The sequence below is a fragment of the Neophocaena asiaeorientalis genome, unplaced genomic scaffold (assembly GCF_003031525.2).
Source record: "Neophocaena asiaeorientalis asiaeorientalis breed wild unplaced genomic scaffold, Neophocaena_asiaeorientalis_V1.1 scaffold134, whole genome shotgun sequence".
NCBI lineage: Eukaryota > Metazoa > Chordata > Mammalia > Artiodactyla > Phocoenidae > Neophocaena > Neophocaena asiaeorientalis.
In genome coordinates this window covers 13,539,103-13,551,563 of record NW_020185339.1, presented here as the reverse complement: position 1 = coordinate 13,551,563, position 12,461 = coordinate 13,539,103, and the positions used below count along the sequence as shown (strand labels likewise).

The 12,461-nt window shown below is 43.0% G+C and overlaps 1 pseudogene; it reads right to left on the bottom strand.

Annotated features, from left to right (window-relative positions):
• Positions 1 to 9,429: 9,429 nt before the first annotated feature.
• The window catches only part of LOC112394420 (40S ribosomal protein S10 pseudogene), a 39,336-nt pseudogene continuing 36,304 nt past the window's right edge, over positions 9,430 to 12,461 (bottom strand).

The window sequence follows — 12,461 nt, the reverse complement described above, 5'->3', positions numbered from 1 at the left end:
GACCTCTTGAGTTCTTGACCCCAAGACAGACAGAGCTGCGTGACGATGTATCTTTATATAGTTCTAAGAGTTGTAAGGTGCCAAAGCTATGAAAGAATGAAAGATCCCATAAAGTTTAAAAATTTTTAAATAGATAGAAAATACATGTACTTATCTTAGAATCCCATCTAATTTAAAGGTCTTTAGAGTTAGACCAGAAAAAAAAAAAAAAGCATCTATTATTTTGGGTTGAACTGTGTCTCCCTACAAATTCTTGTGTTGAAGTCCTAACCCCAGTACCTAAGACTGTGACCTTGGAAATAGGGTCATTGCAGATATAATGTTATGATGAGGTCAAACTAGAGTAGGGGGCCCCTACTTTAATTTGCCTGGTGTCCTTATAAGCATGAAAAATTTGGACACAGGCACATGGGGAGAATACCATTTGAAGATGAAGGCAGAGATAGGGACGATGCATCCACAAGCCAAGGAATGTGAAAGATTGCCAGCAAACCATCAGAAGCTGGGAGAGAGGCCTGGAACAGATTCTCCCTCACAGCTCTCAGAAGGAACCAACCCTACCAACACCTTGATTTCAGACTGCTAGCTTCCAGATCTCTGAGATAATAAATTTCTATTGTTTAAGCAATCCAGTTTGTGGTATTTTGTTATGGCACCTTAGCAAACAAATACATCTCCATATCCTAAGAGCTAAAGAAACACCACACCCGGTCACATGACCAGACTGGGTAAAAGTTGCAGTCCTCTGTGAGTAGGCAGAATTCAACAGTGTGAGTCAGAAGACCAAAACTCTTTCCACATTTTGAAATCTATGACACAACATCTGTAAAAAGATGGTCTGACAGTGAGAAGAATTGCTTCGGATGTCTGCAGCTCCAGGTCCCACCTCTGACCAAAATCTCTGATCATTAGAATCCTCTAATAATTAAGGTGGTAATTGTCATCCTTAGTAGCTGGGCAACCATAGTCTAGATGGTAGCACTCTTCCTGGTCTTTCCATCCCAGGAAGATTAAGAATCGGGTACAGAAAAATTTAAAAGAGTCAAAATGAAGATATTAGTATGTTTTATATTAGGAAAGGATCTGTGTACATGTGACATGTTTCAGGTGTCCTTCATCCTCTCATAGAACATTCTACCATCTAGGCTGGAGAGGCACAGAGCTTGTGTTGACCCATGAGAGTGGATCATTACATTTTCAGGAATTTTGCAAGCTATTAATAAACAATGTTCCGAACCTTGCAACTGCACAAAAATCTAAAACCATGGCTAGCACTGTTGCAACCAATAGTGCCCAAGCAGAAAGAGATGCCAATTTAGTGATTATAATTTGTATGAGGATGAGAAATAGTTTAATAGCAGATGACATATCAAATTTAACGACAATACTTCTATTGGGAATGGGATGCAGCTCTGTTAAGTCATGGTCGAACTGCAACCACAGTTTGGCTACAGATGCAAGAGTTTGACAAAAATCTTCAATGACATTCTGAGGGAATCAGTTGACTATATGGCATATACAATCAAGAGTATTGCAGATTTTATTATTATTTGGAAATTGTGTGCTACATGTATTTACTATCATCGCCCCTCCCCTACAGCCAGTTGTTAAACATTTACCACCACTCGGAGACAGACCATTAACAGATACTCAGATAATACATAATTAAGATGAATCCAGGTGGTGGGAAGAGCTATGAAGGCATTAAAGCAGAGTGATATGGTGGAGAATGACCAGTGGTTGGGGAAAACTCACAGAGGGATGAGTGACTAAAAGTAGCTGGCCGCGTGAATATGGGGGGCGTGTCCTTCTGGAAGGGCAAGTTCAAAGGCCATGAGGAAGGAAAGAATTTGTGCGTTGCTATTATTGTGTTGTTAGCAGTATCTACACCTGAGATCCCAAATCCAAAGTCTCCACTTATTCCTTTCTTCCCTGATCTATATCTGGGAACCACTCAAGGTCATTGTCCCTTTGGCCCCATGGAAACACCTGTGGTTGCTGGCTTCTTCCATGAGCCCTCAGAGGTCTGCTCGGTTTAGATAATAATTGTACTATACATTCCTTTCTTGATTCTCTTCTTTGGAATTCAAAGCGCTGGAACCTATATTTTTCCATTTTCCCTGTTCCTAAGTTAACTTCCTTACAAAGTTTAAACTAGACTGCATCTGAAGCCTCAGGACTACCTCCCCACATTCTCTAATGGTGCAGCTGTGATCCTTCCAAGAGCCTCATTGCAGGGCTTGTTTAATGCTGCCCTTGGTTAAGGGCAAGTTATTCCTCGTCTATGCCTTTTAAAAAATGTTTATTCTTCAATTTGGTTTTGGAAATTGACAGCTCCTAAAGTAAAAGGAGACAGTTTGGGGCAGATGTTTTGATTTCCATACCTTCCATAATCCCATTTATTCAGTCATTCACAGTTCCCGAAATCTGGAGGCCTGCCTGGGCTGTGGGCTCAAAGGGTGCTTATTTTTAGTGTCACAGCACCACATTCAACTCTTAAATGCCACGGCCCTAATTCATTTCTTAATGATGGTGCAAATGAGTTGAATATTTCACATTGTCGACTTTTAACTTCTCAAACATCATTAAACAAAACCATTACAGTGATATATTCGCTCCAAAAGATAAGTACTTTGGCTGCAGCATGAAATAGCTAATTAGTAATTTAAAATATGGTGCCTTGCCTTTTTTCCCTTTTAGTTTATAACAAAGGAAACTTTTCTCCTCCCGGGGCTGAGGGGCTGGTTCTTCTCACAGACTGTCTGCAGAGTGCTTCCCTTATTGCCAGCGCTTATGATCCAGCCTGGAGTGTGTAAGTTAGCTTGTGCAATTACTAATGTCAAGTCAGTTGCTGACATTAGAGCCAGCTGCTTGAAGTGTCAGCACAGCTGCTTTGTGAGATGAGAATGAAACCTTACCACTGCTCCTTGTTCTAAGGCTAGGCTATAAGAAAATGCTGATTATGAACCAAGGGGCTTATAACATATTCATTTTTGCTCTTTTTACCACCAGCTCAGATTTCTAAGATAGCGAAACCTAAGTTCAGGAATCTGGAAGCAAAAGCAAAAATGTGTCCCTGATTCTGAAACAGTGCTCTATTACTCATGGATTTCAGGATCTGTTTTTTTTTTTTCCATTTTTTGATGGTATGACTCACGGGGTTTTTAAGGAACCACCCATGAAGGCCCCATTCTCTTGGGTAATTAAAGTTCCTCCTGGGTGAGAACAATAGTCCCTACTTCCGGAATGACGGAGGACTTAATAGCTCTGACCATCTAAGCAACTTTGAGCACAAGCAAAGCCTTCCTGCCGTGAGGCTTTGCTTCAGCATGTTCTGGTCCAGATGGAACCAGTGCCTGGGTTACAAAGATGCCTAAAATGGAACAAAAGAAAGAATTGAATAGGCCTGGACAAGCCTGCCTCACCAAGGCTGGGGCAGAATGGGGCAGAGGGAAGCAGTGTGCAAGCCCAAAGATTCTTTCATCCTTTTTATCCCAAGCTCTAACCAGGTTTAGTTTCTTTAACATCCTGTATTAATGCATTTGATGCAAACGTGACTGCCTCTAGGCAAGGGAATATAGATGGTTATAAAATGAGTGATTAAAAAAAAATTACGTGAGGGGAGTGACAATTTCCTCTACCCTTCCTCTCCTTGTCCTTCTCTCTCTTCCTTGTGCTAAAAACAAAGGTCAACCCAGTAAATCTGAAGATCTCATTTGCTTTATGAGGGGGTTTGTGAAAGGACAGCATCCCATCTAGGAACTAGAAGGGGGCTCAAAGGAGCGGTACAAACTGGAAGACTTTCATAGAAAGGGGTGGGCGGGAGGAAGGAAGTCATTAGCAAAAAAACAGAAAAGGTTATTCTGGGCCAGGACATCATCTTTTCTGGGGTGGGGAAAGGCAGGATTCTTTATCATACAGGTCACTTCAGGTGTTGATCGGGAACCTTCAGATAGACTGTTTTAAAGGTCACATTTCTGGGAGGGGTTGAAACAACAATTAAGTCCTGGTTTGCTGTAGTCAGCGGCATATGACTCCATCTGGGGCTTGTTATTATTTTTTTTTTTTTTGCGGTACGTGGGTCTCTCACTGCTGTGGCCCCTCCCGCCGCGGAGCACAGGCTCCGGACGCGCAGGCTCAGCGGCCATGGCTCACGGGCCCAGCCGCTCCGCGGCATGTGGGATCTTCCCGGACCGGGGCACAAACCCGTGTCCCCTGCATCAGCAGTCAGACTCTCAACCACTGCGCCACCAGGGAAGCCCGGGGCTTGTTATTTTTTAACACTTGGTTTTTAAAGATTAAGAAAAAACAAAACAACACTACAGTTTGCTGTGGGAGTGTAGTTTCACCAACTCCTTCCATTCCAGTCTATCCCAGCTGTCAATCAAAGCCAAACAACCAAAGTTGGCCCTAATTCAAAAGAAGAAAATGTCTTTTATGACACTTTGACATGTGTTGGATGATTTAGTAAGATCATGGTTTCTCATCTCATTTTCTAAGACTTACTGAATTCATCTTTTCCCCATTTGTCATCGTTTTCACTGACATTTTCTTCTAATGGTCAAAATATTATCTTTTTCTGCTCTTCACTCTCAATGTACTTCATTAGTTGCATGACTCTGGCCAATAAGTCTTTAAATAAGAAAACAGAAAGGAAAATTTAAAGAGAAAACAGAGCTGTCAACTGAAGAAAACTGCACAACCTCAAAGTTGTGAGTTAAATTTTATTCAGGGACCTTACTGAGGACTGCTGCCTGGGAGATAGCCTCTCAGGTAGCTATAAGGAACTGCTCTGAAGAGGTAAGGGAGAAGCCAGGATATACAGTGGGGATTTTTGCTGGAGAAAAAAACCCCCATGTAGTCAAACATCAAAAGATTACTGCAAACAACAAAAGATTACTGCTAATCACAAAAAATAGTCACCTAAAGTTAATGATTTTAGTGCTTTTCTATGTATGGGAAGATGAAAAAAATCTGGGTTCACTGAAATTATTCCTGAGATATGCATCTTAACTGTCTAAGCCAGTACCCAAAGCACAGAATGCTTCCTGTTTTTCTCCATCCTGAATTCCCCTCAGGGTGCACCGTCAGTGGGGAGCTACAGTGGCTAGTGGCTTGATCCTTGTAGAACTGGGATGGCAGGCAACATTCTTTGTTTACTGGCACGGCAGTTCCTCGTCCACAGAGATATTAGTATGAAAAGTGATGAAGTGCCTACCAGGGCCATGATTCCCAAGCTGTGCTTCAAGGTGCCCTGGGGTGCTATGGCAAACTCACAGGGATGCCAAGGGATATTTGAAAACTTGAAGAGAAGCACAGGATCTATTCAGATGCTGCATCAACTGTAAGCTCAAGGTAGTTCACAAGATCAGCATTAAACTGTGCAGCATCCCTTAGCATGACATATACTTGTGCAAAGTAGTGTAGAACAGGGAATGAGGATGATGATGTCCAGTCATTGAAATAAATTTCTAAGCCCAGAGTGGAGCCACTCCTGAAACCGAGCAGGACCCTGTGAGTCTCCTGGGCAAGGAAGTCTTTCCGTGTCCCCCATTTCTTGTCTGTAGGAAATAGACTCCAGCATCCATGACATACCCTGAGTCCCAAAGGGCAGATTTGAACAGCTGCTAATGAGGGAAGGGAGGGGATGCAGAATCAAGGGAGACGCAGTCAAGAAACAATAGTGCAGTCTTGAGGCAGGGTCCTGGTTCCACCGCAAGGGATACACATAACAATATCTTTGAGTTCTTTATAGAACTAAAACCCCCAACAAATGGAAAATGTTAGCATTCTTCATTCTAGAGAAGACTACCTGAGACCAGATTAAAGGAATGCAGGCCCTGCACACACCCTAATCTTATCAGCAAACCTGCCCTTGAACCATTGCTATAAAACTCCTCACCAGGAAATTCACTGGCAGTCCAGTGGTTAGGACTCCACGCTTCCACTGCAGGGAGCATGGGTTTGATCCTTGGTCAGGGAATTTAGATATTGCAAGCCATGGCCAAAACAGAAAAGAAAAGAAAACAAACAAACAAAAACTCCTCACCAAATCCTTCCAGGTTGGGACACACACAGGTTTTTGAGGCACAAGCCTGCTGTGTCCCCCTTTGCCTGGCAAAACAATAAGGCTACTCTTTTCTACTTCACCCAAAACTCTGTCTCCAAAATTAAATTCATCACTGGTGCCTGGAGGCTGAGTTTTCGGCCTCACTCCTGCCCTGGGTACCACATCAGCTAACCAAAACTTAGGTAATTTTCATGTCCCTGTAAATGTTCTGCTTGACCAGAATTACAGGATATCCATTCAGCCAGTCCCCAAACACCAAGCCAGCTCTGGGCTGTAGTCTTATTTCCTTGTTCCTTATTCCTTTTTAATTTTTCTTTTCCTGTTCCTTATTCTTTATCCTATAAAAGCGTCCTGCCATCTACCTTATTTTTCACTGAAGTGTTCAATAAAGTTTGTTTGTATCACCTAAATTGTCCCTTTTAACCATTTTTAATAAGTCTGATCACAAGATTTGAAAAGCTCTCCAGTGCCTAACAGACTACATGTCCCTTAATAAGTAATTTTGGTTATTTAAGAATGAAAAAAAACTATTATTTTTCTTTCAATTTATATGTACAATTTTTTTTCAAACAGCTACTGAGTTGTTCAGACATAAATATTTACTAAGTTGTTTAGACCTAATTAATAAATGGAACTATTATGTATTTCTTTTGTCCTAGGGATACTGAAAAAATTACCAAGACACTAAGAATGCCACAAATGGAGAAAGTTTGGGAACCTTTGTATCAAAGTATCAGAGAAATAAATATGAATAGGAGCATGAGAAAAACTGGAGGATATAATATAAAACTTACACTGGAGATGAATATACAAGGTATTGGGAATTGAGGGGCACGTGGCAGTAGAATGTAGACATTCCAGCTGACCTTTGAGGTGGTCTCTCCATGGTAGCATTACAATAGTGATACAGGACTCTCAGGCCACCCCATACTTCTGTCCACAAATACTGGCAGGTGCCACCGACCTATGTGGACATACTTCCCTGTTGAGTTTAAACACATCTTCAGAATCCTTCTCAACTCAGTGCTCAGACAGCCAATCATCTGTCAGAGCTGACAGCTGAGATAAAACCTACCTGCTCTCCCTGTTATAAATCTAATTCACAGCTGCACAGTCTCAAAAACTCAGAATTTCTCATTCTGTCAGAACTTTTTCAACACCTGTGATTAAAACTGGCCTGTGCACACAGACTCACACTTAAATAATGAGAGGGAACCATTGTAGGAGCTTAAATCTGTCTCTAGAATTTGCCCAGAACCCCTCCATCCACCCCCTGCCTACCTTGATGGGTACTTTTTGCTCTTTTTTTCTCCCATGGCTGCTTGAAACCTCCTTCACTGGGAGTTAGTGTTTCAGCTTCTCCTCCCAGCCCGGCGTACCTGATCACCTCGGGACTCACTTGCTGGTTTTGATCTCAGCAGCCCTCCGCAACATGGCTCTTGGCATCTGTGCCCCGATTTTTCTGGGGTCTTGAGTAGGACCCCACCCCCGCCAAGCTACCTTAGGTCCTATCCCTCCTGTGATGGTTAATTTTATGTGTCAACTTGATTGGGCTAAGGGATGCCCTGATAGATGGTGTGTCTGCAAAGGTGTTTCTGAAACATATTAGCATTTGAAGAAGTGAACACAGTAAAGCAGATTGCCCTCCCCAATGTGGGTGGTCAGCATCCAATCCATTGAGGGTGCCAAATAGAAAAAAAGATAGAGAATGGATAAATTAGCTCTCTCTGCTTGAGCTGAGACATCCATTTTCTGCCCTTGGACATTGGTGCTCCTGCTTCTTAGGCTTTTGAACTCAGATCAGGACTCACACCACTAACTCCCTAATTCTTAGGTCTTTGGACTCAAACTGAATTACACCACCAGCATTCCTGTTTCTCCATCTTGCAGATAGCAGATCACGGGACTTCTCAGCCTTCATCACCTCATGAGCCAGTCCTTATAATAAATCTCCTTTTATGTCTATCTTTCTATCTATACTGTTTGTTCTGTTTCTCTGGGGAGTCTGGATTAGACTCTGAGATTCTCAAATGTGGGTGTTGGGGAAGAAGACATCTTTCTCTACCCTTCTAGGTTCTTTTGGCTGGCCTAAGAATTAAATGGCATGAGACAAATTAACAGGAGAAAATCAAACAAAGTTTAATAACATGTATACATAGGAGAGACCCAGAAAAAATGAGTAACTCATCAAAATGGCCGAGTTTTACATACCTTCTTCAGCTAAGGACAAAAGAGGATACTGAGGGTGGGGAGAGTCAGTTTGGGAGGTTACCAAGAAAAGCACAGTAAACAAGGGTGAGATTGTGATGCAGATTTAAGTCTTTGCCTTCTCCATTGATAAGTTTCTTGAGTACTGGTCACCCTACTCTTCCTGGTACAGTGAAGAGGACATCCTTACAAATGGAGATTTCCCTTTATATATGTAAATATTTCTTACAAAAGGGTAACTCCTATTCAGTTTTCAGAGTGTTTTCCATGTCTGCTGTTTCTCAAAAAATAACCAGCTTAAAATAATTCATATGCCAAAGAGACATATTTGGGGATGACAAATTCTGCTTCCCTACATGGGAGAATTCACTAACACTAATTGATCCCACTGTGATGGGCTTATGTGCTGTGCTAAAGTGGATGGATTTTATTGGGTAGATAATTGGAAGTTGATATTGTTACTGAACTGAACTTGAATCTGCTCACCCACTGCACAGCAAAGCCAATTTACTGACACCAGGTTGTGGTGAAGGAAAGTACAGTGTTTACTGCAGGGTGCCAAACAAGGAGAATGGGCAGTTCATGCTCAAAAGACCAAAACTTCCAGGTGGCTTTCAGGGAAGGGTTTCTAAAGGCAATATTTAGGGTGAGGGTTGTAGCTCACAGACTTTCTTCTGATTGGTTGCTTGTAAGGTAACATGGTGATATTTCAGGAATCTTAATCATCAACCTTCTTGTTCCAACAGTCTGGGGTCAGCATGTAGTCACCATTCTCTACCTGGGTGGGGGATCTTACTTTCTGCATAACAACCCGAAGATATGCATCAGATTGTTATGTATATCCCTTGAGGAGGAACTAAAACTGTTTTACTGCTGAACTTGCTTGTGACTGCTTTTCCTTTGTTTCTACATTTCCTCACTTCCCTAATTAGTAACTGTTTGAGTCTGCTCTTTGGAACTCAAGGAAGTCTTAGGGGACCAAAGCCTTTTTCTACAAAGAAGAAATGGGACACAGGGGCTTTTGTACCCAGAAGGGTCCCACAGGTTTCTGCTTGTTATATAAATACACACACACACACACACACACACACACACACACACACATTTTTCTGGCTGTAGATTTATTTAACATAAAACAATCTCCTCCAACTTTATTGAGGTAACTGACCATATCCACAACCAAATTCACCTCTAAACTGGAATCTGGTTGCTGATCCGGCCCCAGCCTTGATTTTCTTGTCCACACCAGGGGGCACAGAGCTTCTCTGTAGGTGTCTCTGTAGGCGTCCCCTCAGGTGAGTCTTGCAGGTCACTCTCTCTCCAGACCCTTGGGCCTTGACCTGCCAGTCTCAAGACAGCTGTGGCTCAGGGGGCAGGTGGAAGTTATCACAGAGATACTGGACACCCTCCTTGGTAAGGTAGCAATAGAAACGTCTTCAGGCAAACTGTTCTCTCACATCGCCTTGTCATTTGAGAGACTGAATGGCCTTCATAATGTGAAGATTGGGCGCATTCTTATCTGCCAGCTCCAGGCTATAGGGGAGTAGAATTTGCCACCCCAAAATATGTCTCTTTGGCATGTTAATTATTTTGAGGTGGTCTAGGTAGCAATAGAAACGTCTTCAGGCAAACTGTTCTCTCACATCGCCTTGTCATTTGAGAGACTGAATGGCCTTCATAATGTGAAGATTGGGCGCATTCTTATCTGCCAGCTCCAGGCTATAGGGGAGTAGAATTTGCCACCCCAAAATATGTCTCTTCGGCATGTTAATTATTTTGAGGTGGTCATTTTCTGAGAAACGGCAGACATGGGAAGGGCTCTGAAAACCTAGTAGGAGTTGCCCTTTTGTAAGGGACATCTCCATTTGTAAGGGTTGTAAGGCCAACTGGCCCGAGGCAGGGGAACACAATCAGATTCACAGGTTGCATCAGACCAAAATTCTCCGGACCACCCAGTTCCAGAAACTGCCCTGGAGACATTCCGGACCACCCAGTTCCAGGAACTGACCTGGGGACTTTGAACCCAGTCCAGCCTTCCCGCCTTTCGAGGGGCGGGACTAACGGTCCCCCAGGATACCCGAAAAGACCACCAAATAAGGAACACCCTGCGCCCTCCCAGATTCACCACACCCCTTTCCCTTCTTCCCCTATAAAATCTTGCCCAACCCTCGCCCAGGTGCGACTTCTCTGGCCCCTTTCTCTCGGACCAGTGAACCTCGCCCGGGAGCGCTCCCTAATAAAGCTCACTTGAAGCTTTCCTCTGTTTCGTGGTGCCGTTTGTTACGATCTGACCTTACAAGGGTGTCTCCCTCCTTGCTGGAAGAGGAGGATGACCATGATCCCTGGAAACACTTATCAGTGGAGAAGGCAATGACTTAAATCTGCATCACACTCACCCTTTTTTACTTACTTTCCCTGATAACCTTCCATCACTGACTCTCCCCACCCTCAACATCCTCTTTTGTCTTTAGCTGATAGTGGTATTCAAGATGAGGGCTTTGGCCATTTTGGTGAGTTACTCAGTTTTCCTGGGTTTCTCCCATGTATACATGTTACTAAACTTTGATTTTCTCCTGTTAATTTGTCTCATGTCAGTTTAACCCCTAGACCAGTCAAGAGAACCTAGAAGGGTAGAGGAAAATGTCTTCCTCCCCGACAGGGTGTTTAGGCGTGTGGATATCATTCTTGGCCACCATCAGTCCCTCCTTAAAAATGAGTCAATAAGAGGCAATCTGGTTCTTCTTGGGCATCAAGATCTTGATTCTGTACCCTCCAGGGCTGGAGCTGGAAAACACTCAGGTCTATATTTGAGCAAGATTATTTGGGTAGTGAAACCTAGCAGGACCCTGGGGCTCCCGGGCACAGAAGTCTTTCCGTGTTCCCTGTTTCTTGTTTGTAGGGAATAGACTCTAGCCTCCATGACCTTCCCTGAGTTCCAAAGGGCAGATTTGAACAGTTGCTAATCAGGGAAGGGAGGGGATGCAGAGACAAGGGAGGAGCAGCCAAGAAACAATAAGTGCAGCCTTGAAACAAACAAGTGCAGCCTTGGGGCAAGGTCCTGGTTCCCCTTGAAGGGATACACCAGGTAACAATATCTTTGAGCTCTTTACAGAACTAAAACCCCCAACAAATGGAAGATGTTAGCATTCTTCATTCCAGAGAAGATCACAGTTTGATAACCTAGAGAGGCTTATCAGGAGACCACCTGAGACCAGATTAAAAGAGTGGAGGCCCTGCACACACCCTGATTTTTTAATCAGCAACTCCTCTGCCCTTGAACCATTGCTATCAAATTCATCAAATCCTCCCAGGTTGGGACAAACAGTTTTTCAGGGTATGAGCCCACTGTGTCCCCCTTTGCCTGCCAAAGCAATAAAGCTATTCTTTTCTACTTCACCCAAAACTCTCTGAGATTTGATTCAGTACTGATGCACAGAGGCCAAGTTTTCAGCATTAGTAGCACGATGATGGAAAGATTGAAAAGAGAATTCTTGTGAGTAAACACCTGATGTTTTAGTTGCCTGCAATCTTAATTATGAGCCAACCATATAATGGGATTCTGTGGCTACCCAACAATCTCACATCAACCCTAGACATTACAGAAATTTAGCACTCATATCAAGAAAGTACAGAACCCTTCTAGACCATGCACTGATCAGATCATGTCTGTGTTACATTTTTCAGTTTCAGCACTCACATTTTATTTTATTTTATTTTATTTATTTTTGGCCACTGTGCAGCTTGTGGGATCTTAGTTCCCTGACAAGGGATCGAACCCAGGCCCTAACCATGGGACCACCAGGGAATTCCTGCAGCACCCACATTTTAAAACAGGCAATACTGTAACAAAGATTCTCTCCTTGACCAAACTTAGGCTCCTCTAAGACCTATTTTCAGCTAGGTCTTGACCTTGGCCCATGTCTTATCTTCAGCCTACCTAGCGCAGTTGTAGCAAGAAATCCTGCTAAGTCAGTTTACTTAGACTCCTTCTACCCTTGATGTCGCCTCCTAGTAATTTTCCATCCACTGACTCCTCACTCAGCTCACTGGCTATAAATCCCCAACTATCTTGGTTGTATTTGGAGATGAGCTGAATCTTTCTCCCCTATTACAGTACTTTGACTGCAATAGCCTTTTTTTTTTTTTTTTAATTTTTGTCTGCATTTGGTCTTCGTTGCTGCAC